The 25,710-nt window shown below is 40.9% G+C and overlaps 1 protein-coding gene across 1 annotated transcript in view; it reads left to right on the forward strand.

Annotated features, from left to right (window-relative positions):
- LOC140995361 (ALK tyrosine kinase receptor-like) overlaps nt 1-25,710 on the forward strand; it is a 354,190-nt gene that overhangs the window by 116,291 nt on the left and 212,189 nt on the right.

A 25,710-nucleotide genomic window follows, 5' to 3' on the forward strand; every position in this document is an offset into this window, starting at 1 on the left:
ACGTATGGCTGTGCTTATGGTGTCTGCGCAGAAACACAGCAGTGGGGGGAAACCGGGGCACGGTGGTGGCAGCGGCGCACAAGACTCAGCTCAGCAGGCAGATTGGGGAGCAGCTGCTAAGAGCAATTTGTTTGACAAGTTAGACTGTCGAGGCTGGCGAGAAGGGCAGCAGGACAGCTTTACCTACCGATTCCCACCGAGGATTTGGTCTCTGCCACAGAAGCGGTGGACTCTGTCCTTGCCTCCTCGGATCAAGCGGCAGTCAGATGGTGGCGGTTAGGCCTGGCGAGAGGCTGGCAGCTGGGGATGTGGCGCAGTGGTATCACGGGTGCTGGTCTGTGTGTTCACTTCCCGCCAAGGGATACCCGCTGCTGGTGCCAAGGGCAGGGGAAGTCAGCTGGGCATGCTTCAGTAAACACTCAGCTTGATTTAAATGCACAAAGGGAGGAGTGTTGTGTGTTGTCCTGGAGGATCTTTCTTCAAACAGAATCTGTGATTGTTCTAATGTGTCACTGGTGGGATAAATGTTCAACATGTCTCTTTTATTTGCCATGTCAGATGCTGATTCGGGGCCGTATGAGTTCATGAGCATTTGCCACATCTGTGTATGTGCTGCATTAAAACGGCTGGTTTATGAGGAGACATGGGATTGTGTAAAGTATCAGTTTAGAAAATTTCTCAAGCCCTACATCTGCATGCTGTTTACTCTCACATTCTTGCTGATGGTAAGTAAACAGCCAGCTTTGCAAACACACAGAACTCCAAGATGTGCTTGTTTCCCCATAACAGATTCAGAATATAAATCACGCACCCAAACACATTTTGGAACAAGTGTGGGTGATTAATTCCTTTTGCTTTGATAGATTCCAACATGCAGAATAACACACGCTGCTTTTGCCAGCAACATATAGTCGATTACTGAGATTCCCCTCATTTCCTCAATTTAAAATCACAGTTTGCCAATTAAAAATAATATCCATATTTCTGCCTGTCTCTAGTGGCCTGTGTCAAAATATAGATAGATGGCTAAAGCTTTTCAATTTAATAAGATTAATGTCCTTTAACTTTAAACACAATTAAGTGTTAAAAACAAATTGCTCATCTAGTCAAACTTATTTTAATGAGTTACTGTAAATGAGCCACCAAGTACACATGGTAGGGTATCTGAATAGAGCTTGATTTAATTGCTAGTTTAGGGCTAATGGAGCTTGGACATCTTCTATCAAATGGGCTGATTTGGAAAATTGCACACACGCTACACAATAAACTCACACATCCCTGTGCTGACTTTGCAGTAAAGCTTGAAATGCACGCATTTTGGAGCGGATGTGCTGTGCCCTGAAAACACAGTGGCATTAAATGATGGAGGGAGCAAAGGGAGAAAAATATGCAGAGCCTCACAGAAGGACATCTGGGTGTTTTATTATGCCTTGGTTGACCTGAGTGGGATCTACTTTTGTATGCCAAGTTTGCACAGAGTGTAGCTCGCTGCTCTGAGTCGCTACAGGATGAAAGTGTTTGTTAACTGGTCGATGGATTAGTAAATGGGGAAAGTGGGAGTCAGCACAGTAGCAAGGGCAATTTATATCTAGAGTTTTTTGTTATTATGTCTTGTCTCCATTCTCAAGGTTTGTTAACGGCTTGATTCCACATACAGTGTGAGAAAAGTGGTTTCTTTCATTTGCCATAATGTAATTTATTTGCATAATGTAATCTTTCTGCATTGCACTCACAGGGATACAGAATCAAATAGTCCCTCATCAACTCCTTTGAAAAATGTCTGCTTTAGCCTCAGAGACCACTCTTGATAAATTATGAAAATAGATCACTGAAGGCTTTGTGAAGTATCTGTTGACAGTCAGCACTGTTTACCTGCAGTTTAAAGAGATATTTTTATAATACGAAGCCTTCTCACAAAAGCATCGTATTTTCTGATGTGGCTCCTTCTTGTATTTTGTTTTCTTCCTAAAAGTCATGGGCTTTTGAGGGAATATTGATTTTGATTGGCTTCAAAGACAGTCTAGTGTGTCTGAAAGGATCCTTAGAGGCTCTGTGACACTATGGACCGACTCTTTACCCTTTCCCATTCAGGGTTCACAGCAGTAATAGGGACACCATTTATCCTCTGTCAGCCTGGTAATTGAAGCAGGTTAAGGGAAGGTGCTTCGTTCTGTAGCCGGGCATGTTAGCCATGTTATGACAGACAAGCGATTACACTTTGATGCTGTGCTTGCGAAGATGCACGTATGTGTATGTTTGTGTGCTCGCTCAGATGTTGTATCTAACTATAAAGCAAAGTCTGTCTGTCTGTATGTCTGTATGTCATTTGTATATCTCGAGAACCGTTCGTCCAGTCTACATCACACTTGGCAGTTTTGTTGCTGAGGACACAAAGAAGTGCAATGTCAAATTTGTTGCAATTTGGACACATGACACATTCAATATCAATACTTTTTGAATAAACTACAAACAACGTTCTGTGCAGCAGCACTCTGGCTTCATGGTTCTGCAGACTGAAGCTGGGCTGAGATGTGATTCCTCTCATGTGATCTCATGGCGAAGCAGACGTAAACAAAACAGATTAGTGTGGTGCAACAACTTGCTGTAGTTGTGCTGCAGTTAGAAAAAAGCAGAAGCAGAAGGTTAAACGAGTTTTCTATTCTACAGTGCGAACTGGAGGTGAGATTTTACCTTTCTGTCAACAATAAAGCTAGCGTTAGCCTCAAGGGCTACAGTGTTTACCATTTGTGTTTACCATTGTTCTAAAAAGATAAAAGTCCTAGGCACTTGTCTGGCAAAAAGCTTTAAAGCTTTTATTTTGATGGTTTCTTAATACTGTAATTCTTAAAATATTGACAATGCAATGAGTACCCACATGTAGTGGCACAAACTGCCCTCTTCAGGGTGACACACCCTGAAGAAGAGTGCCTTGCATTTTTATCTTTTTTGAACTTCAGATGTTCCCTACCAAAGAGCTCCTTCATCACTTTTAGTTTGAACTTTCTTAGTGCTCTGGACTTTTTCTTTCCAATGTTTTCTGTTGTTTGGCAGCACTATCAGTTACTCCAGGATGCCACTCTTGTTGGTTGTTGTGGTCTGGCTCGGAAAGTACCGATATAATCATCCAGATTTTAAATTGTAAATATCAAACATGTTTGATATTATCAGAGTGGTCACAGTACGTCTGTGAGCAGTTCAGGAGGCTTAAGACTGTATCTGTAAACCCCTCACATTATCAGATAATCAGTGCTGAACATCATGTTTTGAACGGGCACTGCTTTGGTGACATTCAGTGGGTCTTCCTGAGTCTTTTTCTTTTGGTTGTTAGTCCCCATGTTCATGCGTTTCCAGTAGATATTGCTCTGACAAGCATGCATTCTCACACCGTCAGCCACCTCGTCCCAGTCCCTGACATGGCAGCTCACCTCAAAGACGACTTTTCCCATCACTCTTCCCTCTTGACTCCTCCCCGGCTCTTGGGCAGCGCTGGCAGCTGTCAGACACAGAGCGGCATGCAGCGAGGCATCAGACGTCCTGGCATTTGCCCTCTCTCTGTGACAGCAGCTGACTGACAATGGCTGCCAGCCTGACAGTCTCTTACCCAGCTTCCCCACGGCCTGGGTTCCAAATGTTATCATTACTGCGAGGAGGGATGTCATCATTTTCTCCCCTTGGAACATGGAAGCACTCACAGCGAAAGTGGCAGCAGTGCAATGGCATTCAGCGTTGTGTGAATGACAAGATATTATAGCAGCTGTAGCGACAATGGTTCATGCACACCAGGGGCCATAAAAGTGATTCATATGCTGTCTCCCTCTGTTTCTAAGACAAATGTAGAATTATATGACTCAACCTTCAATGCCCTTTGGTTGAAGAAATGGGCTCGAGCCTGAAGAGACTTTGTCGTTAAAAAAAAAAAAAGTGAAAGAAATCTGGATTTCAAAGGTGAGAGGAAAGAAGTAGGGAAATAATGGGCAGGAAAATCTTTAGGGGGAATTGCTTTCTCTTTCTGAGAGGCAGGGTAACCAAGGCCAACCCTCGTCAGCCCATCAGGCATTAATTCAGTTGTCAATATGGCCTTAATCACTGCGCTGGGGCCTAGGTCGCATTTCTCTTCCTGCAATGCCAAAATTACAAATGGACCGCAGGAAAGAAGGGAACTTCTCATCATATCGAGAGGCAGGGAGAGTTCACAGGTATTATTTGATGTGATGGTCAACAAGGTTAGATAAAGGATGAGCACTGGGAGAAGAGCGCAGAAATAAAGGGGTCAAGGAAAGCAACCACACAAATAAAGCAGTTCACCTGATGGTCTCCACTGTGGGACAGGCCCATAGCAGATTAATGGCAAAGGGAGGGACAACAACTCTGATTATTATTTTCTCTGCCCTCCACTCCATTTGTCCACTTTGGTCTCTTGGGTGCACGTTGCAGAATAGACTACCAATGTCCGTGATTACCTGCTTTCAATTTGCTCTCCTTTCCATTGTGCTGCAGCTGCACTGAACCATCAGTCAAACACGCACACGTGGGATTGCGGAGCACCTTTTCTTTTGTTGACTGCAACCCGATGAAAATTGCTACCTGAGGAGAGGAGCTAAGGATGTGGCACTCGAGCATTCAGTGTTAAATTCGCTGGCGTGGAAGCACTCGCAGCCTTGTTTTCTTTTTTAAGGCAACATTGGACACTTTATATGTGCTGCTGTAGTGTAGAGTTGTTATTTTAACTCTCCTCTCCATCACAACCCAGCAGGAGAGACGGGGAAGGACACTTGTCACTCTGTAAGACTGTTTACATTGGGTGAAGTATTGCTCTGTTACCGTGCCGACAGATAGATAAACGTACGAGTATGCATACACACACCCAGATACTTAAACCCTCACTGACATTGACTGACATTCACACATCCATGCTTACAAACACAGTCCTTTACTCCTCCTTTCTTGCTCTTGCTTGCCCTCTCAAATATCATCACACACGCGCGCGCACACACACACACACACACACGCACGCACGCACGCACACACACACTCGCACTCAGTCTCAGTGTTTGCTATGAGCAGAGAGAGCTAAAAAGATGAAAAATGAGCCAAATAATGTCAGACCGAAGGCAGCACCTATCAAACGCATCAATGGGTCCAAGGTGTGCAAGGACAGGGTGGAGGTTTTATGTCTGCTGCCGAACATAAATACTAGCTGGGTGTCTGCAGTGAAAAGATTTCTGTGGCGGCAAAAAAACGCACATTTTGCAGAAAATAAATGTAAATGCTCCACAGCTAAATTCAGGCTCGGTTTTATCAGGCTTTTATCGCGATCCAGAACTCTTTGAATCCTATTCTTTAAAGCAGTATCCATTTGTGAACATGCTGCACATAAACCACAAACATCACATACACAGCGCAGGATTAACCCACCAGGGTGCCCCGCAGCAAATACAAGCTTCTGGGCCCCCTCTAACCCCCACACTATTCTCACTATCTGCAATGTGTACTATGTTTGCTGGGAATAACAGCAGTCGTGGTGGAAAGAGCAGAAATATAATTCCATATATATCACCTTTTTATGCATTTTGTGCCACTTTCTTCTACTCCTCTGCATTTCAGGAGGAAATATTCTATTTTTTACTGCATTACATTCATCTAAAAGTTATTGAACAAAACACGTAATCAGTATATAAAAAGGAAACAAAGTAGGTAAAATTAGCTGTACTTGGGTCAGCTATATTGTTACTTGCTGTTTAGACATTAATGCCCCAGTGATAGTAATGTAGTATAATATGACATCTATTTCTGGTACTTTAAAGGTGCACTATGTAGTTCTTGGGAAGAATGTTTTATGCCTCAACAAACTAAATAAATAAACTGTCTTTGTTTTTATGACTGATTAAACTGAATAAACAAACTGACCTTAAAGGACAACACAATTTCATACTGTTTTACTTTCTTTATATGTGGCGGACCCTGCCACCTTTCCAGCTTCAAACAGTGTTCTGGGGACCTTTTGAGGTATACTCGAAGTCTTTTATTTTTGTATTTCACTACATTTAAGGAGAGACATGTGCCTTTCATTTCGGTACATTTATCTGACAGATGGAATTCCAATCATTTTGCATACTTTGCTGACTATTTTTTAGCACAAAAACTGTGATCTGTCTGTAACCTGATTCACTGTTCTTGAGTTTTAGCTTCCTGTAAAAGTTAATTCAAATCTGCCGGTGTAGTGATGCAAATTTATTAGTATCAAGTATTTTCTAAAATCAACTTTTAGGCAATAGGATGGGATTTTCATAGCGTTAAATTTTGATTAACTTGCCCAACACAACATGATTTCTGACTAATCAGATACACTGCTACCAGCGGAAATGCTGCTTGACACATTAATGCATTAGTCATAACAATCCTGTCATCCAATAACCCTTATACACTTTTGTTTTCACATTTGTTAAGTTAAGTCCATTTACCAGGTAATGGTTCTGTGTTTTTACTAGTAGATGAGATTTTATTTGTTTTTTTTACAGTGAAGTGTTGCTGCTTTTACTTAGGTAAAGGGTCAGAATACTTTTGTGCAATAATTTAATTTGCCAAAACAAGCTGCCACACAGAGAGCTGGGAACAACAGGGTCTTGGTTGGTAATCCAGCCTCTACTATACATAAGTCTATGATAAGTAAAACACAATGATTAGGAAGGGAACAAGTTACTCCTCTGCGGACATTTTGGAAAAATACATATATTACAGAAACACTATTTACCTCAAATAAGGATACATTTTGTAGTGGGTGATCTGTGGTAAGATTTGTTTAAAAGCCTGATGTCAACCAGCATCCCAGTCTGAGGCCATGCTATCATTCAACTGAACAGTTCTTTCTGTCCAACAGGGGGAGCTGCTGTTTGTCCTCACTACTCACTCACTCACTCACACACACCATACATGTAGCTACTTGCCACTGTCTGGCATCAATTCTCACAGATATTGATCTGTGCAGGCTGTACCCTTGGGCAAGGTGATTTTACACTTATCTCACCCCCACCTCTACAACTCCTCAATCTCAGCCCAGTGTCGCATTCACTGCGCTTTTGGGGGTGAGGAAGAATCCCTCTGGATTTGTCTCTGACTGCTTGTCACTATTGCTATTGTCAGTGTGTAATTGATGTATTAGGTCACTTGTGAATAAGCATACACATGAAAGACACACGTACACAGGCCTAATCTCTCTCTCTCTCTCTCTCTCTCTCTCACACACACACACACACACACATATAGACACATAGGTACACATTCAATAATTGGCAATTTTCTTCAAAAATAACCACAATCATGGCTCATGTGAAGATATTGATCAAAAGATCCCTGCTTCTCATCTGTTTCATTCACAAAAGCCTTGTTTAAAGGAACCTCAGGGGTGTCGGTTCAGGTCCCTGAGTGAGCAGAAACATTTTATTAAAAGATCATTTAACCCTTTGCCACATCAGCAGCTCAACAGCTACATGACGGATAGAAATCACACACAGTATTGATCAAACACATACACATTCCACAACCACTTTATTCTTTTTCACTTAAGTCTTTGAATGTGCCTTAACAACAGTAATCCAACCACTGAACCATCAAGAAGGAAGAAAAAGGTAAAACATTTTTATCATCGCATACAATTATGTCATATCTGAAGGCCCTTTTATAGCTGCTGAACATTTTTGTCTGACTTTTGATCCATAATTTAATATCACACTTAAATGAGTCTTTCATTCAGTCTAAATTTCACACTTTGAAAGGACTTCAGGAGCTAAATTGACAAGACTGAAGCTTTACCAGCACTGGTAAGAGCAGGAAATGAAAATTTTAGTCAAGTACTATTTGTGTGAGTTATATTTTGCTGAAAATATTATTCTTAGTAATATGTAAGAATTTAAAGTGAATCAAACAAAGGTTAACTTAAATCATTGATAGAATGTGAATGTCCGTTATTTGTAATGAGTATGAATTTGATAGGTGGCCAGTTCTTACATGTTGCACCCTTGAGACAATATCTAAGTATGACTTTTGGGTACTTTTAACAACACCGTACCCTCCTGAGTGCAGCAAAGATATCGTCAAACAACAGTTTAAGGGAACTTCTAAAAGTTAGGTTATCAAAGGCTTTATTTCCTGCTTTTGGTAGACTTTCTATCTGTAATAAAACAATTACTCCATCGCACCATCTCTCAGTCTCTTTTAACGAACCATGGACTAAAAACAAGTATAGGCATGAAAAAAGAATTTAATTACAGGATTGTACATACGTGCTGAATGAAAGTTAAGTGAAAAACAAAATGTGTTTTTTGGCTGAAGCCATATTTGAATCTAACACCGCTCTCTATAAACTGCAAACACTTTAAACATTGTGTTGTTTTGCCTCAAATCAAATAAGCCTCTCTTTGAGAAAGGGGTATTGTTCTTAATGTGAGACCGTCACAATGACTCGCAGCTAAAAACAAAGCACTCTCATATGCCTAATGGAGTGATAACTGCTGCAAGCATAACCATAGAAACTATATTCCTGCTGTAATGTGGTTTGTTGACTATTTGGACACAGCAGAGATAGTAGAGGGCCCAGATTGGACTCACCCCTTCAGCTGAATACCCCTTCAAATTGGGTTAAACAAGCATGTTCGGCCCTGGTGACACATGGATTACAGCCTTGGCCTCTTCACTAGCAGTGGCCAGGTGCAGTGATTTGTGTGATGGTGATGATGGGGTTGTTGAGAGGGACATGAGGGTGGTGGTGCAGATTGCTTCGAATGGTGTCAGCATGATTGTAATGACAGTGGGGTGCCCTAAATCTGAAGGGGGGCAAGGGGGTTAGAGAAAAGAGGCAAACATTGCAAGTTAGCGGCTTCTGCATGGGTGATAATGCGTTGTGTGTGTTTGCGTGTTGTGACCAGCTGAGCGGCTACTTTTGTGTATGTGTGCGAGTATAGAGCGAGGTAGCTCACATGCAGACAGATGGAGGCAAGGTAATTGTGTTTCACCCTGCGTAGTCTCCTCTCTGATGAGTTACTGCACCCAGTGTCTGACCAGCGGGTGGGTAGAGGGAACCACAGGAATTAGAGCGGTAGCAGGATACCATTTAAACATCACAGTGTGTCTGGAAAAGACTGCGTGGTAAACCCTCCTGTTGCTTATGTGGCCTCTAAGCTCCCATTCTGGCGTTTTCTGAGAGCAGCATGAGTTTTCCCTCTGCGTACATACAAATAAATGTTTCTCTAAAGTAAAAGTGCTACATATGGACACGGTGCAACATATCCTGATTGTTGTTTAAAGGTCCCATATTGTCAAATTTGAATTTGATTATAAAGCTGGTCTCGATACTATATAAATACTGTGAAAGTATCAAAAAACTCCACATCAGGATGAAAGTTGTGATGTCACTTTACTGTTGTGATGTCACAACTATGCAGTCACTGCCCTGAGCAATAGACCATATCAATACAGCAGCCTTTTTCCTCTGATGTCATGCTCAGGGCGGGAAGCTCATATGCTGGGATAACGCCATGCTGGCGTTTTCTGGGTTGCAAGTTGTATTAACATAGGAAACCGGACACATTTTCAGCAACTGAAAAAATTATGGATAAGGAAAATCTGGAGGGACATCGGGCCCTATTTCAAGGTAAAATTACATATTTGATAGCCCATTGGCAAACATTAGCATTCAACCACTTCCTAGCTAACATCAATGTTTGATTACATCCAGTGCATTCCACTTCCCTTCATAGGCTTGAATAAATGTGCCTAAGCTGTCTGTTGTGGTGCGTTAATATTTAAGAATAAATGTATCCTATCATTTTGTGTAACACTATTAAAAAGTCGCGCATGCTAGGAAGTGGTTGAATGCTAACGTCAGTTGTTGTTTAACAGAAGCTTAAAGAACGTTAATGGGTCATCAATTATGTTGTTTCACCCTGCATTATGGCCCAATGTCCGTCCAGATGTTATATATCCATTGTCTTTTCAGTTGCTGAACAAACGGGTGGTGGTGAAATAATAAAACAAATTGTCACTTTCTACATTTATAGGACTTATAACTTGAAACATAGCAGTGCAACATTTGAGCCTTCCACAATGAGCATGATGTCAGAGGAAAATGTCCACCATTTGAATATGGTCAATGCCCCTAACATGACCATAGGTGCAAAAACAACTGCGCAGATGATGTGTAAACATGGTGAGGGGTGCCTGCTCGGGCCTGTGAGAGCTGGCAAATCACAGCAGACTGGGCTTTTTGGGAGGGAGGGCCTTGAAGAGACAGGCACTGAAATAGAGCGTTCAACAGAGGGTAAGGGTGAGGTGCTGCATTAATGGACAGTATGAGACAAATAATATAAAATAATATTTCTAACATTAAAGCTATAAGCATTTTCTAGCAGACACCCAAAATGAAAGTATTAAAACAAAAACCTTTTAAAGCTGATCTGTGGCTTTAAGCTCACAATGTATGCAACTAACTTGCTGCCTTCGTTATGCAAAAAGGGTAACGCCAAAAAATCCTCACCTCCATCTTTATCCAATAAAAGTTGGTTCTGCTACGCCAATACAAATAATGATTGCTCTTATTATTATTAGCAGGTGATACTTCTGTTCTTTCCACTGCTCTGGTCAGGGTTCTCTGCCTTGGAAACTGGATTACATCATTTCTTTGTTCAATGGCACTTGACACTAATCGAGGGAGTTTGCGCATGGCCAGCCACACCCTGCCAGCCACGAAAGCCTCATCATTTTAGCTGCATATCAGTTAGTGTTAATATGAAAGACATAGTGCAGTAGGCCACAGGACTGATCAATAACAGGGAGGTTGTGAGGAGAGACTGACACACATACACATGAAAGATCCTACTTACACCACACACACACACATGCATGCACGCATGCGCGCGCACACACACACACACACACACACACACACACACAACTCTTCAAGAGTTCTAGCAGAAGGTAATGGGATTATGGATCAATACAGGATCATACAGACTGAAATAACCCGCTGACATTTCCTTGATTATGGCAGTACTAATATTTCTGGTGACTTCAGTACTGTGATGTGTGACATAATACCTATATTAGTCATGCTCTTTTCCCAGAGAGAAAATGCTCCTGTTCTGCTTTCATTTAAATTCATGCAGACACAACACTTGGTCTGAAATTGACCTAACTGCTCCACTAAACCACCTAGAATGGAAATCAACACTGCAGCTCATTAGCAGAGACCTTTTATGTGAAACGAGATCAACCAAAGGCTTGTCTTGTAGGTGGGAAAGAGCGGGAAAGTGAATTACTTCAAGGTCCTTTTGTAAGAAAGTTGGTTTTTGGGTCTCATTCCCAACTCATCAAATACTGATGCTTTGGGATTGTAAGTCGGGTCGGCCAAAAATAAACTTTCTTATAAATAGGACCTTTAAATAATGCTTAGTTTGTTATGGAGTTTTAATTAAATGCAAAAAATGTTAGATTTGTGCATACTCACAACCTCAAATCAGTAGATTGAATCTTAACATCTCATAATTCTCGTTACGCCAATTTATTTAGAGCAAAAATAAGAACTGATCTTAAGGGTAAATTTTAAAAAATTAATAATCAAATAATTAAATAATAATTAATTATATTCAATTAAATTGAAAATAATCATGTTGCATTCAAAGCAACAAATGTTGAACAATTTTTTTTTTACAAATAAATGCAAAGTACAATCACATCATTAAAATTAAAATAAATAGATGAATAAATGTATTAGACAAAAAAATTTAATAATTAGACTGTATTAGTTCTAAATTACAGTCAAGTTCAGAATGTCTAAATTGTGGTTAATACTGTGGTTATTGGAACTCTTCCTAGGTAACATTTCAGATCGTTTTTTTTTTTTTGGACTAATGTAACTAAGGCAACGCCAGCAAGCACGTGACCCAGCTTGCTTCACTTTAACCTTAAAACATTAACATGTTTCCACCCCAAGAACCCAAAACCTTTAGAGCTAGGAACTACCTTTTGAGGTTCCTTCAACTCGTTATGGTCTGCATGTCCACCCTCATCCATAGATCCACCAAGATTAGGCAAATTAGTCATACAAAACAACAAACTGACGTAAAAGCAAAGGTTGTTTTTAGATGTCTATTTTGTTCACCATCAGGATGTGTAGGAGCACAATGAACAGAAACAAACTGGTGTACGGCTGCAGATTTTTAAAAATTGAGGCCAAAATAAAATGCTGTGTGTAAATGACCAATCAGAAATGTTCGGTGCTGGAAGCCCCAAATTTAAACTTTAAACACACTTGAGTTGCTCCCCACTCCCTGGCTTAAGTTTCTGTGACTTCAGTGAACTCATATCCGGGAGTTGCACTTGCTCTAATACATACTGTATATGAGTCAGTAAGCTATTTGTCATGGTAACGCCTTCTACAACTGTTATGTTTATTTGATTAATATCAATTTTTGGCGGCATCTGCTGTGGTGGCTATATTGTTGGTCATAGTCTGACGGGGGAGACTACAGAACAAATCTGACAATGTAGCCTGCAGCCTGTGCACTTGGACCGTATCATGTACCAGCACTACTTCGGGATTCATGCGGCTCAGTCTGAATTTTTGTCCAAGGTCGGTCCTTGAATTAAAAAGATCTCCACCAGTGTTCAAGAGGCTTCTGGGGGATTTTTCTTTTTTTAAGCAAACATCAGCCTCCAGCCTGGTGTTAGCTTTGGTTGAAATGCATGCTTTCAAATATAACCTACAGTATCTAGTTATTCAGAAAATGGCATATTTTTTGTGAATATAGATTCTGAGTTACTGAGTTGATAAATCCCATTGGCCAGATAGCTCCAAATATGGCTGAGATGATTTTAATGCATGGTGGACAAGTTCATGCCTCAACCTACCAAGCAACTGATACTTGTGTGGAACGTGCTGGCACCCTTGACATCCCTGAAGATGAAACTTCAGGAACCAACAAAGAGAAACTTCCCTATGTTCTCCCCACTGAGAAGATGTTTGAAGGTCCCTTTCCTGGCTCCGGCAAGTCAAGAGAGAGCAGGATTCTCACTACCATCTCAGTTGTGGAACGTTAATATTGAGTGTTGTACCATTTATTTCCCAAAGCTGAGGATGTATTGCTGGGTCATGTAGAGAAAGTGATGGAGTGTGTCGTGGCAGCTTGTGTCTTCCACCACTTCATCTGCATCCACAGTGCATAAAAAATGAGGGCTGATCTCCTGCACATCCGCTAGATGGCTCTGCACCTGCCAGGATTGACATCAGTCGGATGGGTTATACAACGGCACAAAGGAAGTCATGAGAGTGTGAGAAAACTACAAATCCTGCTACAACCAAGACGGAGCTGATCCATGGCAGGACCATGTGCTGTAGACTGTCTTCAGCAATGAGGAAACAAAGGTTCTTTAAAGAGCCGCTCACATTTTCTCTAAAATAAATTGATTCCACAAATGTGAGATTTTGCATAAAGTGCTGTGGATCGTGTTGAACCCAGGCCTGTGCTTAAAATCAATTTATGACCTTTCATAGGATATGTTCTGTGTGCGTGTCTGTGCATGCTGGAATTTATTCATTTCGCATTTCAATGTGGGTGTGATGTCTCTCCCCTGCCACTGATAATGGATGGCCCCCATGTAGAGACAACATAATGAAGCTTCCCCCAAAAGTGTTCTTTCAAAAAGATCGACTGTTAGTCTCTCCAGCATCTTCTGACCTCATTTTAACATCATTTCTTCTGCCCTAAATGTTACTGTTATATCATGTCTCCAGCAAATCAACAGTTTAAATTTCTAAACCAAGTGTGAGGGGTCAGTACACTGGGTTATCACAGATGTGGACTACTGGGCACTGAAAATAAAGTTGCCAAGTAATGACCGCAGCAGACCAAAACAGTGTTTTTCTATCCTGGCCCTCGAGCCCTCTGCCCTGTGTGTATTAGATATATACCTGCCTCCAACACACCTGATTCAAATAATCAGCTCGTCATCACGTTCTCCCGACGCCTGATAATGACCCATTCATTTGAATCAGGTGTGTTGGAGCAGGGAAACATGTAAAACATACAGGGTAGAGGGTCCCGAGGACCAGGGCTGAAAAACAATGCTCTGATATCAACCCAGAGGTGAAAGTAAATTCCATTTATTTTTGGGTCAAAGCACAAAAGCATATTCAAAACACATCACTTTCAATGAACACAGAGAAAACATCTTTGAAAATAAGAGCAGAGTGCATGAAGTCCAGTAGAAAGTTCAACATTTGTGAAATACACAATTAGAATAATTCTGTACCTAAGTATATAGTATATAAGTATTGCTTTGTCATTTCTATGCTGGAAAAGTACTGAAAAAATAAGATGTAATTATCAGTAATATCATGCTTGGCAAATAACTATATGTCCATACTGGTTTTCCATCATACTACAAAATTGTAGTAAATTGCTTTCTACCTGGTCGTCAAACTCGTAAATTTAACTAGATGAACCCTACTGAAGCCCTTTTACAACTCTACGGTATAAATATGTCTGAAAATACAACAATCAAATCAGGTACAGCTGAGAAATACATCACAAATTCAATCCATGTTTTTTGGTCCAGGAACAAATTACAAATTATTTTAGAAGCAGAACAAAATTCACCTTTGATAAAAGGGTACATATAAAAATGTATTGAAGTTACTGCATTGCAATTCAGCTTTCCAGTGGAGGCAACCAGGTACGAATAACAAATTATCACCGAAGATATACTAGATACTGAGCACAGCCATTACATCAAAGTTCGAACAGCTAATCAATATAATGGTCTGCCTCAAATATTAGCAATGGATTTTAAACTTGATAAAAGGTTTAATGTCCGAAGGAAGTCTCTTTACTTTTGGCAGCGAGCCCCGCAGAAAGAAGTCATCCTTATCTGATGGCATGGAGGTGTAATTTCTAGTGGATGACTTTTCCATTTCTGTAAGTGGGTGATTTTCAAAGAGGGTTAAAAGGCGTTCTGTTGTCCCTGTCTTCTATTCCATTGCTGGAATGTTGGCATCCATTTGGAGACTAATGGTTGGCCCTTCATCCTCATCTTCATCAGTCGACGCACCCTCTGCTGTTTGTTTGCTGTTGTTCAGTTGTAGACTGTGGCTGGTCATTATCTGGGGATGACTGGTTCGGTGGCTGTGGTGGTGGCTGGTGCGTGCTTGTCTGATGGTTGCCTCTGAGAAGCTCCTGATCCACTTCTCTTTTACTTGTAATGGAGGATTTCCCAAATCCCATTAAAATCAACCTGAAGAAATTAATAGGCCAACTTTATTTTATTTTACCTCATGAGTAAATAACACATGTAGTAAATACTGCAGAATCCACTGAGTAAATACAGCCCACACATTTTTACAGCTCACTGAAGGATTAACATTCATCTGTGACATAATATATGTTGGCTGTCTGTAACTTAGGTGTTTAGTGGCCAAGCATTAATTATTGCCAGGAGTTACTCATAATATTAGACAGTAACATCTGGGCTTATTGACAACTTGACTGAAAATAATTATGCTTACATTGAGCTAGGTTTAAACAACCATAACATGCTACAATGGCAGCTGTGAAAAAGGTTTCTGGGACATCCAACCATGTCAGAGTCGTGCAAATGATCAGTTTACTCAACATGTACACTGTGACTAGCCTATTTGTATGACGTTTCTGTATCATCAACAAAGAAATTACACATTGGTTAAATGCGCAACAATTGTCTCACAAATAACAAAACACACGACGTATGAAAACATGCCCATATAATAAATGCTATGGGGCAATAATTATTTTCTCCTCCATGGACAATTTCCCAAAGCTTCTTAGTCCACAACCAATCCATCATGTCAGTCTCTCTACTAAACTTCTCACATTTGCATGCTAACATTTTCAACTTTCAACCCCTCCTCTTTGGTAGTGTTGCGGACCAGTCCTGCATCACCCAGAATCCCACAGTGCCTTGCGAGGAAATTTGCTCATGGCCCATAAAAAATTAATCTTCCTCACATTGTGTTGCAAAGCCTTCAGCAACTCTTTACTGTATCAGTGGTGTAGTGTAGCCCCAGTTTGTGCTGCACATATATTACCATGTCTTGGTATTAAGGGTGTAGGATTGTGTAATTTTTTTTGTATTTCCCCTTTGTGTCAGGGAAACAAAGAATTCTTTCTTATTAAAAAAAAACCCTGAAGCATTACACTTTTGAAAAAGCAGAAATTCGATGATACAATTATATGAAGTAGCCTTTAATATAACCGTCTTTAACAACTCCTTCCTTCTTTGCTTGCTATACAACTAAAGTAAACCAAAGTGATAATAGGGATGTCATGAGCCAATAGCTCATGAATGCACGAGCACACACTTGATCTGACACAACAGATAAACATCGGCGATTGCTATCTGTGAATATTATCATATTTGCCAATAGGCCGACAGCATTCAACAAGGCGAATATCAGACGATACTGATGTTTGGCCAAAATATATCGGTGCATCCATCCTTGGTAGGCGTGTATACTACACCTAGCGCCATACACCTAATACAGAACATGGAAGGATGCCTTGCCTTAAAGGTTTTATATGTAAACATTTTAGTTCAAAACATTTAATTAGCTAAAATTATCTAGTGATGTTAGAATGCTAACAAGCCAGCCCTGGGCCTGAAAACCTCTTTCTCCCAGCAGTCCAAAGCTCCTGTGCTAGTGGTGGCTAGCTACAGTCATGGATGTATAAAAAGAACATAGTTAACAACAGTTAGCAATTACTCTGGTGATATGCTGCCCCTATTTTTTAGGAGTATGAATTGAAGGTGGTCAATTGCACCTTTAAGGATAAAATCAAGGAACAAAACTCCCCCCTGTGTAGTTAATGCCATAGACTGCAGGAAAAATAACATAGCTGGCTGCAGCCTTGATCTACATGAGGGTATCTTCACCTATTTCTGTGTGTATACCTACATATATGGCTGCACCCCCATAGCTTCATGTTTTTTGTTTAACGGAATGACTTTTTGTGCTGCTCTGGTTAGTTCCAAGGTTTCAAACGTTGTTGTAATTATATTATCTAGATAGTGTGCTGCATGCATATGCTGCCAGTAACAGCCAGTCTATAGAAGAAGTGTTGCCAAGTTTAACATTTGGATATGAAGAGCCTGGTCATGCTTTTTGCTCTCAGCCTGACGTGACATTGTTCCGCTACTGGAGCACTAAGCTGCTCCTGTCTTTTCCTGCACGCAGTTTTTCTTTTTGGCTGGTGCCCATTTGCAAAAGCAGAATTGAACTTGGATTTTATTTTTCATTTAACTCCTGCATAGAGCAGCTTTAAGAAACACAAACAAGCAAAGAAACTCATTAAATGATAAACTAATCAAATTAAGTAACCTGGTTTCATAGTTTTAGGGCACAGGGTCCATCTGAACATGTCACTAGAAAATGTCCAAAACAATGTTTTCTACACACACATGGATACACATTTGCTAAAGGATATGTAGACACTGTGGCACATTGCCCACACACACTCACACAAACTCACACACTCACGTACACTCTCTCTCCCAAATCCTCCTCCCACTATAGCAGAGCCACAGCTCCCCTAACACACATTACAGATACACATCCACTAAGAACAGCAAGAATGTAGCATGAACTAGACCTACCAACGGATCTGAACTGCGAGCAAAGTCAACTGTCATGTTTCCCTGTGAAATGGGTTTTTGCATTAATGTTTAATGCAAAGTAGCGGTATCCTGCAAGCTTAACCAGGTGCAGCAGGAGGGCCATCATGCTGTGAAAAGAATAAGAGTTTTTGAGACGAGTCCACTGGTCAACTTAACTGTAAAATGATGAAAACATCCATGATATTTACACTGTGCAACATACATTGTGGCAAGCTACTGCAGACAACATAATCAGCCCAGTTGCCAGAATAAATGTTGGCATTGTACATCTCAGATATGTTGCTTTTGTATGCTTCATATGTATGATGAATGGGATGAATGAACAAGATTTCTACAATGAGTTATATCACGTGGATATTACTTGTATGTGAGCAGAATTGTCAGGAGGAGGGTATGTTGTTGGCAAGATGTTTGTGAAACGAGAGAACACTGTTGGAGACAGCTTTCCACATGTGAAGGCATGAAACCACTGGATATTTTTAAGATGACTTCAGGCCATCTCAAGCTGTGTTTTACTAACCATAAGTTCAAGAAACTGAAACAAGGCCAGTTGCCTATGATATAGCACTTACAAAATAAAAATAACTTAAACTATAATAAGTAGTTTTTGTGCCTAAACCTAACCAGAGCATAAGCACAGCGTTGTGACAAGAGGTAGAGGAAACTGAACCTAAAGACATGGAAAGTTGCAACTTATGTGTGTTTTTTTTGTAGAAACATACTTTGCCAACATTTATCCTGGTGATTGGGTTGTTTCTGGACAATTTCCAACCATGTTTGTGCCACCAAAACCAGGTATTTCAGACCATAAGCACAGCATTGGCACAACATAAAATAGAAAATTAAATCTAAAGATATGTAAAGTTGCAGAAATTACATTGCCAACATTTCTTTTCACGATTGTGTTGATCTTAAATCTTAAAAACAAGAAACTGTGAAGCAAGTCTTGCAGTTTTGTAATGTGGATTTGTCACATGCACACAAAATGTGAATGAAATATAGCAGGCTAAGACAATGAGAGACTGTGTGGAACTAATATCACTGCACGGCTCATGAATACATTACTCATGAGCTGTGGAAGAAAAGACCTTTTAAAAGAAAACCTGCCTACACCAATTGTGTTGAGTTATGAGTAATTACTCCTTTCTAATCCACCCCCTGTTCTGTAGCCATTATCAAATATGTATTAATATTTCAAAAATAAAGTGTAATTTTTCTTATGTCAGCTTGATTCATCTGCAGGCAATGAATGGAGCAGGTTTATCAGCACCTTTTAATAATGCAATTTAATCTATACAATTTAATAATAGTCATTCTATAATGCTATTGCATTGTTAATATTGTAATGTTGTTACAATATTACAGTAGTCTAGTCTATAAATATTGCATCAGGATTGCATGGTCTTACAATATAAGGTGAATATGTTTTCAGATCAGAAACTAGAAACAACATGGAGCAAGCTTGTTTCAAAGTAGGTAGAGGGCAGTGTGGGACACCCACTTAGACAAAGCTCCTCTGAAGAGATGTCAAGGGACAAACTGTTGAGAGGCAACAGAGATGATTTACTACTAGTGGCTGTCCTGCTGTAGTGGAGGGGAATCACACAGAATAAGAGCAGGTAAGAGTCTGATTTCATGGAGAAAGAGAGAGACTGCTGGTGTGAAGAGGGACTGGAAGGACTGACTACCAAAGAAGTGGGATGCTGTTTGTGTGTGTGTGCTTGTGCATGTGTGTGGGAAAAAGAGAGGGCACGCAAGCAGAAATTGGTGGAAACAAGAGAGGAAGGAAAGATGGCAGGTCAAGAGACGGGCCAGATTTATGGAGTACCATTTCAGTTTTTAAAAGCCTGCCCACATTACATTAACTCAAGTGATTATAGGGGGAGTGGGGAGGCTTTGTGGTAAATCATGTCCACTTTCATACAGCGGCAGCCCTTACTTGATGGATTGTGTTTGTTAGTGGAGCCTCGTGCAGAATGTATGCGACATAGCCAAGATATTGCAAAATTTCAGGGGGCAAAGGGAGAGAGACTGCATGTCAGTGGATATGGCGTGGCAGTGTTTGATTTGTGATTTCACGTACAGCAGTTCAGAAGGGCTGTCAGCTGAGGGGGGGTTTCTGAGTGTCTCCTCCTAAATCATATTTTCTTGCTTGATGTGTGACTTGCAGCAAAGACATCAAAATTGTCACAGATGTTTAAGAATGTATTTGCTGGCGTGTTACACAGTTCCCCGACATCCTGTAGTGCAGTTTTAGTGAAATGCACACAGAACATCTGCAAGAACGTAAAAGTCGATATTCTAAATTAATGGAAGACCATGCGAGAGGAAATGCGTTGGTGTTTCAGGGAGGCTATTCAAAGTTTGGCACTTTTCCACTTCAACACAAATACCAAAATAGCTCAGAAGGCTGCAATTTTATAGAGTCCTTGATTAACATGTACAGGTTTTTCAAATTTTGTCGAGGATAAAATTCCTCTCTGTACAAAGCAGAATATACGAGGTATGTTAAAGTGCATGATGATCATATCAAGCTCTCCACATTCTTAAACCTTGCAAGGGAGTTTCAAGTATACTTACTTATTTTGAAAGAATATGCTCAGAATAAATCTGTGCTATGAGTGTTATATATTAGTCAAAACTCATTCATGTTTATATTTTGCTTTCTGCATCCAGTGTGCCAGTCATATGACACTGACATACTGTAGGTCTTTTCACAGCACTCACCTTCACCAGCGTTCCAGTGATGACGGCTCTGCTGTGTTCACCTCGGTTGTCGTTGCTGTTAACTGTTAAACATCAAGAATTGAGTCTCTCTGATCCCTCTGATGCACGCTGTCATGTTGGAGACATGTAGCTGCCACTCTTTGGCTCGTGGGCTCCTTTGTTATGTGATGGAGGAGAAAGTTTGATGAAACGGTTGATCGTTTGAAAAGATTTACTGCGTGCCCCAAGGAGAGAAGGGGAGAAGTTGAGAGGGTGATTTCTCAGTCGCTAAATGGTAGCTGACAAAAACTAAGTAGGGGATCGTGTACACAACACTGTATAAAGCATGTTGATGTGCAATCACTGGTATGGCAGAAATTTCCCCGACACAGCAGGTGGGAAATTGGTAGGAATTTGTTCCCAGACAGCAATAACATACCCATCAGTTGTCAGACGCATCAGCTGCCACCAATATGAACACTTGCATGACAAGCGGAAATGGAAATAATCTCTGGTACAATGTGGCACTGACAACTTATTGCTCATTGAGTCACAACAACCAAATAAAACTTTACGTTTCCTAATCAATTTTTATTTTATCTTGAGATAACACTGTGTGTAAATTTGAATGAATTAAACTCATCATCATTTTGACCTGGCAAGCTGGCAAGACAGTAGTTAACGTACTATTAATACCACGTGCTTACTAGCTAACAGTAAGGTTTGCAGGCATCATTTATAATTTACAAAGGCTTGCTTTCCTGGTTAATTATCTAAAGGAGATGTTCTTGCAGACGTTCTGTGTGTTTCACTAAAACTGCACTACAGGATGTCGGGGAACTGTGTATCATGCGAGCAAATACATTCTTAAACATCTGTTAACTGCTGCTAACTGTAGCTGTCATTAGCTAGTTAGCTCAGTTAGCGGTATAGCTAGCGGCCCAGACTGGGAGCTTGGCGCACCGGGGATGTTTTGGTGTTTACACCACAAGCGAAGGAGCTCTGGACTGGGACATGGTCAGGCTAGCATGTTAGCATGCTAGCTTCAGTCTATATCTCTGCAACACAATACACAGATGTCTCATATCAGAACTGTTATTCATATTGATCATTTTAGTTCATTTTTGAATGTTTTCAACTCAATTTCTTACACATTGCACACATTGCATGTTTAAATGTCCACCATGCCTCACATACTTTATGTTTAACTATTTGCTTTTTAGCTATGTTAAATAGTATTTTTGTGTGGTTAATAAATAGGCCTGGAAGACACATATAACCATATATCTATGTGATGTCTTAAAGCCTCAACTGGGCTAGTCACAGAGCTGCTGACTGGCTCTTTCACACTGTCAATGCAGCAAGGTAAACGCTACATTTACATTCGACAGAGACACATGAGACATGTGAGATGCTTTTTTTTCACACATCACTGCTTCCTGACAGTGTGTCTGCCTGTAATGTTGTTGCCTGGTTACCGCAGAAAGCAGGAGGACGCTGAAAAATCAAAGTGAAATTTTAAAATGACCTCTTCCTGATCTTCAAGCCTCGCTATCAAATGCAACAGATTGTACAAGTATTGCATGAGCCCCAAACTCAGTATTCATGTCCTGGAAATGTTGGAGACAATAAAAAGAAGGAGCACTGCTGCAGATTACAGAGAAACATGCCACATTAAGCAGCAGTCAAAGGGCCACAAGCAGATATACTGCAATGTCTAACACAGCAGGCATTGCCTCGATAATACACACAGGAATGAGCAGGATTTAAGATGTCTGTTTGAAAATGATCTCATTGTAGTGCTAGTGCACACAGGATGTGCAGCTGGCTTTATCCATGTTGGCCTTGACATTTATTTCCTGCCATTATTTTTCCACAGTTATGACCTGTATTTATATCATTTATTCACATTCTGTAACTATCATCTAGAGATCTACCTGCACACCCACAGTTTATAAGTGATATGTTCCACATTGTCTTGCTCAAGAAAGGCAGCGCTCTCTCTTTCTTTCTTCAGTGTGCTCGCTCGCTCGCTCGCTCTGATGTGACTAGCTGTGGGTGATTGATTGGTGAGCAGTCAGTCAGGGACAAGCTCAGTATAGCCGCTGCACTAACTCTGAAAACAAAACTATACGTAATTACTATGATTATTGTTGATATTGTTTTTTGCCATTGGACAGTTACTCTAATATTTATTCCTGTAAGAAAGCCTGCCAAGATGCAATGACATCACAATCTTTAGGTGCATTTATTTTACTGACCTAGATGAGGAGAAGAAGTCTGCACTTTTGATCCCCACCCATCTTTCTTTCTCTGTCCATGAGTGAATGTTAACCTTTTTTATATCATGTAAGGGCCATCATGCCTGACGAGGTGGCTATTAGAAGGAATTAATGGACAACTTGAAGGCTATAACCATCCGATGCAGGTTTGACTAACCCCTAAATTCCGCCAGATCCGTGTTCAGTCCGGCTTCGCTCCGTCACAGCTCCGCTACAGCAGCATGTTTCACTCTAGTCTATGTATTTACTTCCACTGGCTTCACTGCACTGTGTATCAACTCTGTTGCAGCTCTGGCAGTCCGGAGCCTTCCGCAGCAGATACGCAGGGCTTCTATTTCTGCCGGATGCCGGAGCACGGCGCAACAATTCAGCCAAATTCAGCACAGAGCAGACAGGAAGTCACACACCGAAACAACAACATAACATCCGATTAATTTTCATAATAAAACACAAAATCTCAAAAAAGAGACAATTCCAAGCACTTCTTCCTATCCTTCGGTTGGGAACACTTGTTGTTGTTGTGTTTATAACGCATAACTATAACTGCAGCCGCGTGTGATTATGTAATTATTGCGGGAACTCCTCGGACTCGCAACTCCAGCTGTCCAGCACCATGCTGGACTCAAAACGCAGCTGGTGGGGGTTGCCGGACGATGGAGCAAAACCACACCGGAGCATTTCCGCAACGGACATGCATCCAGTGGAATTCTAGAGTAACCCCTAAATTCCACCAGATCCGTGCCACGGCAGCAGAGCTGATAGGTTTCACTCTAGCCTATGTGTGTACTTCTACTGGCTCCACTGGGTTGCGTATCAACTCCGTTGCAGCTCCGGCAGTCCGGACCCTTCCGGAGCAGATACACAAAGCTTCTATTTCTGCCGGATGCTGGAACACAGCGCATCAATTCAGCCGAATTCAGCACAGAGCAGACAGGAAGTCACACACCGAAACAACAACAACCAGCTGTGCAGCAGTGCTGCGCCGTGCTGCACTCAAAACGGAGCCGCCGGGGGTTGCCAGATGACGGAGCATGGAGCAAAACCGTAGCGGAGCCGTTCCGCAACGTACATGCAACCAGTGGAATTCCCGGGTAATAGCTGAAACAATCATCAACTCCTTATTCAAAGTGAATATTGTTCACTACTCCCGTAAATAGGAGGAACCTTAGACATAGCAACAGGATATATACTAGTTCGCTCAGCTCATAGAACCCTTTGGCTCAGCTATTAGCTAGAAAGCTAACGTTCAAAGATTCAAAGACAACGGGGGTAAACACATATAAAGTCAGTTTACTGACCTTTACCAAATCAAAAATAGGGTTTACTAACCTTTTCATGAGTTAACCATTGCTTAACATTGGACATTTTAGCCAGCTGAAACTTAGTTCACCCAGTTTTTATTCTCTAGTAGACTACTACTTAAACTCATTTAAATAAAACTGAGGTTTCTGCAGCTAGCTGATTCCAATACCTCTCATTTTGAGATACAGGCCATAGCACATTCATTTTTAACAGCAGAATCAAGTATTCACTCAGACTGTGGAATAAAATGTAGGTAAACGGTTGTGATAACAGGTGTTCTTGTTGCTGTCCAGCAAAACTGACAAACTAAAAAAAGTGTATGAGACGGTAATTAATCCCTTGGGTATTTATCATTGGACTTGGAAGTGGATGGATAATGGTTTCCCCACTTCACCTGATGCACTAATTACCTGGTGTTTTAATAATGTTGGAGGAAGAAGAAAACTTTCATCATGGAAATCCCAACATGGGATCCTGCCCATGGAGAAATGGCTGCCCTTCCCACTTTAGAAGGGCTGTGTGTAGCTGCTATATCCAGTCATTGGACTTTGGCCAATCACTTAAAAAAAAGAAAAAGAGAATAGAGGCAATGTGCCTGGAGAGCTCATTTGGGCCCACTGATATATCTTTTATTATTATTTCACATATACATTCTTATACTTTCATATAAGTTTTTTCTGTGTTTTTGTTTGGAGTCATCCTGTTTGAAGCTCTGAGTCAGGGTATGCGCTCCTCCTTGAAATACAGTGGTACTGGACTCATACCAAGTGGACTGTCAAAAGGTTTTACTGTTATTCTCGCAAAAATACAACTAACCTGCACAACACAGGGCGAGGCTAAATCAAACGCAATAACAAGCTTACATTCACATTTTTGGTGTTCATTCTAATCAGTTATGTTACCAGTTACTGATTGCATCTGTATTCTCAACTTGTTTCATTGTTTTTGTATGCACATCTGATTTGTCCTAGACATTTTATGTCTCGCGTTCTATATTATAGACTCAGTATTAATAACAGGTTACATTGTATTACATGTATATTCTTATTATATAAAACTGCACACACACATTCTTATTAATTGTCCGAGATATATTGTGCAAAACAGAATATTGAGTAAGGCCTGGCACCAGTAAGGACAGCAGACAGGAAGTCACACACCGAAACAACAACATAACATCCGATTAATTTTCATAATAAAACACAAAATCTCAAAAAAGAGACAATTCCAAGCACTTCTTCCTATCCTTCGGTTGGGAACACTTGTTGTTGTTGTGTTTATAACGCATAACTATAACTGCAGCCGCGTGTGATTATGTAATTATTGCGGGAACTCCTCGGACTCGCAACTCCAGCTGTCCAGCACCATGCTGGACTCAAAACGCAGCTGGTGGGGGTTGCCGGACGATGGAGCAAAACCACACCGGAGCATTTCCGCAACGGACATGCATCCAGTGGAATTTTAGAGTAACCCCTAAATTCCACCAGATCCGTGCCACGGCAGCAGAGCTGATAGGTTTCACTCTAGCCTATGTGTGTACTTCTACTGGCTCCACTGGGTTGCGTATCAACTCCGTTGCAGCTCCGGCAGTCCGGACCCTTCCGGAGCAGATACACAAAGCGGAGCCGTTCCGCAACGTACATGCAACCAGTGGAATTCCCGGGTAATAACACTCATCAACTCCTTATTCAAAGTGAATATTGTTCACTACTCCCGTAAATAG

This window comes from Pagrus major, chromosome 5 (assembly GCF_040436345.1).
Source record: "Pagrus major chromosome 5, Pma_NU_1.0".
NCBI lineage: Eukaryota > Metazoa > Chordata > Actinopteri > Spariformes > Sparidae > Pagrus > Pagrus major.